Source organism: Electrona antarctica (genome assembly GCF_951216825.1).
Source record: "Electrona antarctica genome assembly, chromosome: 13".
Lineage (NCBI taxonomy): Eukaryota > Metazoa > Chordata > Actinopteri > Myctophiformes > Myctophidae > Electrona > Electrona antarctica.
This window is the reverse complement of record NC_136794.1, coordinates 34,720,635-34,726,634: the sequence shown is the minus strand read 5'-3', so window position 1 is coordinate 34,726,634 and position 6,000 is coordinate 34,720,635. Positions and strand designations below refer to the sequence as shown.

The following is a 6,000-nucleotide window of genomic DNA, read 5'->3' as shown; positions in this document are numbered from 1 at the left end:
GGACGTAGCGCGTGGAAGGAACACGTTATTCCAACCAGTTCCTTTCCCCTCCATCAGGCGCCCCGGCTGGCCAGGGGGAGGCAGTTTAGAGACCAGGATTACTGCATGTTTTTTGTGAGGGTTCCTACCCTAGGGGACACGGGGAGAACATGCAAACTCCACACAGAGTTTGTCTTTTGAATAACACAACATTTAGTCTTAATCCTTTTCAGTCTTCTGAAAAACCTTAGTCGACTTAGTTTTTAGTCTTAGTCAACAAAATTAACACTGGCTGTGAGACAGAGAAGGTTGAGAGAGAGAGATGTAGAATAACTGCGTGAGAGATTTAATGTTTCACATTAAACCGCAACAAATAGTGGATTGTCCTGTTTGACAATTACATGCATTTCCCCTGCATAGTGTTTACATACTGTCTGCATCTTAACTGAAGCACTATCAAAGATAGTGCTTCAGCACACACGCACACACACACACACACACTCCCCTCATGCACGTCTACATCTCTATGCAAAGTGCAGCAATTTGCTGCCTGATCGTCTAGAGGAACCCCCCCTCCTCTCTGACCCCCCCCCCCACCCCCCCCCCCCCCCGCCCGAGAGAGAGAGAGAGAGAGAGAGAGAGAGAGAGAGAGAGAGAGAGAGGAATACATGCGACCTCTGTGACATTAAATAGCTGTCAACTGGATCTAAACTGGGACAGCTTCTTGCACTCTCTCCCTTGATGCACCTGCAATCCCCCCGTCTCTCTCTCTCTCTCTCTCTCTCTCTCTCTCTCTCTCTCTCTCTCTCTCTCTCTCTCTCTCTCTCTCTCTCTCTCTCTCTCTCTCTCTCTCTCTCTCTCTCTCTCTCTCTCTCTCTCTCTCTCTCTCTCTCACTCCCCCCCCCCCCCCCCCACTGTGGCGGCTGTCTTTAGCGTGACAGCGGTGTGGGAGGAGAGGAGGAAGAGGACTCCTCCCGCCCTCCCCCTCCAGAGCAGATGGTGGCGCCGTGCACCACCTCTGCCATCTATCATGTGTATCTGCTGAGCGCACGGATGGGGAGTTAACAGGTAATTAAAACCATCAGTCACGCAACAAAAGGGAGAGCCGACCGACAGGAGACGAATAGACTTTTACTCCTGGCAACTACAAAGCTATTTCTCACTTGTGTGTTGCTTTTTATTTTTTACAGCGGTTATACAGCACAGGAAGGGGAGGGGGGGAGAGACACAGAGAGAGAGAGAGAGAGAGAGAGAGAGAGAGAGAGAGAGAGAGAGAGAGAGAGAGAGATTGAGAGAGAGAGGGGGAGAGGGAGAGGGGGGAGGGAGAGGGAGAGGGAGAGGGAGATAGAGAGGGGGGGGGGGGGGTCGTGAGTGACACCAGCCAAACCTCTCTGACTTTCTTGGAAGTGGAACTGCATTTTGTTGAAGTGGAGTAACGCTGTGTTAATGGATAACCACTCCCTCCTCACGTTCACCAGGGAGGGGGGACTTGACGTTGTGATATGGATGAAGACAGATGCACGGCACTGAAATTAATCGGAAGACCTGGAGCGTTATAGCCACCAAGTGGGTGATTATAGTGAGCATTTATGCAGACACAGTGATGTCAAAGAGAAAATCATGCGTAATGCAGATGTGCAACATGCTGGAAGAGAAAGACAAAGGGAATAAAATAAACACGTATACAAGGCTGGTGAATCGCCCACATGGGGGAGAAAGAGTTGACCTAGTCTGTAACATTGGATAAAATGTTAAAATATGGAGAGGCTATTTTGAAAACCTTTGCTTATCGCCACATGAGCATACAGAAGTAGTCTGACACAAGACCTTCCATCTCCACTCTGCCTCAGCAGGCATGCTATAGATCAGTGATTCTCAACCGTTTTCATGTCAAGGACCCCCAGTATGATGAAGCAATAAGCCACGAGAGGTCTCAGGTTACCTTGACTTTAATAATGACCGAGCACTTTCAAACATTTTCTCTTTTCACCCCCAACACATATTGAAAATAGTGGATCTACGCTTGAACAGCATGATGCTAGAACAGACAGCATGATGCTAGAACAGACAGCATGATGCTAGAACAGATACCGTAGCTGATGCAGGGTTCATTTTTTTTATTAAGACTAAGACAAAAGATTAAGTCGACTAATGTTTTTGATATTTAGTCGACTGAGACTATAGACTAAGACTAAACAATTTCAGAAGACTAAATAGGACTAAGACTAAATGGTGTGTGATTCAAAAGACTAACATATTGTGAGAAAATGAACGGTGACATGTTGCTATAGAATAGACAGCATGGGGGGACATCAGGCTGTCCACAGGCCGATACCTTCATTCCTCACAAACCCATTAATTACTTGTGAGGTAACGGGACGGGGACGCGGCAGGAGGCCAATTGAGTATTGATCGTGGTTGGTGGGCTCTGCGATGGGGGTGGGGGTGGTTCCCTTCGCCCGCCACACGCCGCTGCCTCTCAGCGTCCGTCCCCCCATTAAACCGCGACAGGACGGATCAGTGGCGAGCAGGGACCCAATTAAAGACCGGGGCCCTGTGTGTTAGACATGACAGGCACCTAGCAGCGCATGGCAGCACCATTACCCACTCTCAGTGCTTGCTTGTGTTCTCTCTTTCTTTGTCTGTCTGTCTGTCTGTCTGTCTGTCTCACATTTACTCAAGTACTGTATAGGCTACTTGAGAAAGATTGTTATTCAAAAAAGTACATTCTGCATAAGGATGTTAGCATTGTTGTTAGCATTGTCAATGTACAATGTCTGATTTGTTTGTTTGTGTATGTGTTTTTGTATCCTGATGACTGCTTGGCACAAAACAAATTTCCGAAAGGACAAATAAAGTATCTATCTATCTATCTATCTATCTATCTATCTATCTATCTACCTACCTACCTACCTACCTACCTACCTACCTACCTACCTACCTACCTACCTACCTACCTGCCTACCTACCTACCTACCTACCTATCTACTTAAGGAGTACTTTTACATCTGGTACCTTACTGTAAATACATTCTGGTGCCAATACATTCTGCTACACCAGTGGGTCTTATAATGTATGCATGGTCCAGGGACCCTTGTGGTTCATTGAGAGGGTTCCAAATGGCCCATTGCGGTTACATTTGTTCCACTCTCAGAGTTATGGGGGTCCTTGAAATTAGTTATTGAACCACTGGGTGCAGTAAACACTAAATGTAACAGCCTAAATTAACCCAAACAGGACGGGAACCCCTTTTGGTGTTTTAAGCATTATGTTATACTTTAGCTATTGAAAAAATGGCAGATCTACAAGCTTGTAGATAGTAGGTGTCTCTGAAAACTGTCATGATTTAGAAGAATTTTAATCAGTTCTCAGGTCTAAATGGGTTAAGTGGTAAGACCTGTGAAGTAAGTAAGGAATACGCCTGCTTTCTTTCCAATATGTTTGCTGTGCTTGGAGCCATAATGAGCCCCGAGAACTGTGGAGGATCATTTCACAAGCTATTTCCAACACAATTCCCATGCAGCTCTTATATAGTCTGGATTCAGTCATCAAGATGGCAAGCGAAAAATGGATGATGGGAGCTTCAGTCAGACTCCAATGGCTAGTGTTGAAACAGGGACAGCGATTGAAGTTAGACTTCTGCATGCTAAGCTATGGGAAAGACATCAGTAAATTATAGGGGCGGTAATTGGAAGACTACTATTCACGCACGCACGCACGCACGCACGCACGCACGCACGCACGCACGCACGCAATCATCAGTCACTTGTATGTACCGTAGCCAAGTCTCTTCTTTTCTCACACGCACATACACGCGTGCCCGCACACGTGCACACGCACACAAGCACACACGTATGCGCAATCACACGACCACTGATGCGGAGTGAGTGAAGGATATAAAATGGTGTGTTTTTGGAGTTCTACAAAACGTAACGAAATGGACTGCCATGACAGAGAGCTCGCTTTATACCCTCCCTCTCATCGAAAACAACATCCTCTCCTATCCTCCACCACCTCTCCTCTCCTCCATCCTCTCTCCTCCTCTCCTCCACTGCCTCTCCTCTCCTCCATCGTCTCCTCTCCTCCATCATCTCCTCTCCTCCACCACCTCTCCTATCCTCCATCCTATCTCCTCCTCTCCTCTCCTCTCTCCTCAGAAGTGGAGCTATAGTTCCACTGCAGTGTGTTCACAGTGTGAACTGTTCCTGCATGGCTCTTATAGGACGCACGCACACACGCACGCACGCACGCACGCAGTGTGTCTTATAGGAGGCACAGTGGTTGTGCGCTGCAGCAAAGCACACAGCATGGCAGCATCAGCAACAATCTGCTATACTTGTGTCTTATCTGGCTCATCCACACCACTGGAAGGGATACACATTCTGTTCTAGAGCACCGTTTCCCAAACAGTGGGTCGGGACTCATTTCTGGGTCACGGACACATATGGGTCCCTTAATTTTTTGTTTCCTACATTATATATTTAATTATTATAATTTCAAAACGTAAAAAAAAAATAACAGACAAATCTAAGAAATTCCATACACAAACAAAATGTTTAAGAAGTAGTGAAAGTAGCTGATCTTCAAGTTCACTAAGTGAACCCACTCTCTAGAGTGGGTTCAATCTGAGCTTGTAGATCTGAGCCTGAACTTGTAGATCTGCTATTTTCACTCATTTGGGCCATGGGGGAATGTCTAATTTCTCTAGTGGGTCACGGGCTAAAAGGTTTTGGGTACCACTGTTCTAGAGGCCTCCCCTTGACATGGAAACTAACAGACAACAAGGTAGTTTAATTGTAGTTTAATTTTAAATAGATTAATTCATTTATCTATGGTCGGTAGGTGTATGTTTTATCATGCTGGTCACACTGAATTAAATACATTCTGGCATTTTCTCCAAAGCCCTGTACATAGATTGTGCATTACATTCACGCACGCACGCACGCGCGCACACAAACACACACCCCCACCCACCCCCCCCCCACGGCAGAGGAAACCATGCAAGGCACCAACGTGCACATCAGGATAAATTACAGGTTCAGATTCTTGCTCAAGGACATTTCAACGCCAACTCTGGGGGACCGAACTGGTCCCGGTCGCTCTACCACCCACTATGCCACTGAGCAACTGGAGTCCCTATTTTGGGCACAAAAAAAACATATACTGTATAAACACATGCACACTCCTTGGGGTTACTTACTACGGGGCAGCACTCTGAAGGAGAAGACATTAGCTCCTTCTACTGTACGACATGATTTATGCCCAGACTTTTATCAGCAAAACCTCCTCCTCCTCCTCTCCCTCTCCGCAGAAGATCATTTCCACTGACTTCACCTTGTCGCCGCGGGGAACTATTTTCAGCCGGAGGCTCATTAATGCCCGGTGATTGGATCCATTGTTCCGCAATCCTGATGGATGTGGCCTCTCTCTCTCTCTCTCTCCCTCTCTCTCTCCCTCTCTCTCTCTCCCTCTCCCTCCCTCTCTCTCTCTCTCTCTCTCTCCCCCTCTCCCCCTCTGTCTCTCTCTCTCTCTCCCTCTCTCCCTCTCTCTCCCTCTCTCCCCCTCTGTCTCTGTCTCTGTCTCTCTCTCTCTCTCTCTCCCTCTCTCTCTCTCCCCCTCTCCCCCTCTCCCTCTCCCTCTCCCTCTCTCTCTCTCTCTCTCTCTCTCTCTCCTTGTCTGTATTGTCATGGAATAGATGGCGTGCCAGTGTTTCTCGTCATCCGGGGCTAAGTGTAGAACGGTGTTCTGCCCTCTCTCTTATCGAACATCTTGCGGTGACAACGAGGCCGGAACGCTCAAACCTCTCTGTAGGTCTTCAAATGTTAGTAACACGCTTGAAATCGCTGACAAGGGCAGCTATAGACAATGTTTTAACCGACAGTTAATTAGTTAAACTTTTATTTTTTTTAAATAGCAGATCTGCATGTATATAGATCTATGTATCCCACATAAGGGGTGCAGCTAAAGCCTTTGGCGGTCCTACATATCTTGGACGTTTTGAAGTGATCGATTCCTGAGATC

The 6,000-nt window shown here is 47.0% G+C and overlaps 1 protein-coding gene across 1 annotated transcript in view; it reads right to left on the bottom strand.

The window, feature by feature from the left end:
* LOC306934939 (ephrin type-A receptor 6-like) overlaps positions 1-6,000 on the bottom strand; it is a gene marked incomplete at its 5' end in the record, with an annotated part of 395,442 nt that overhangs the window by 57,252 nt on the left and 332,190 nt on the right. The gene's annotated exons all lie outside the window — the stretch shown is intronic.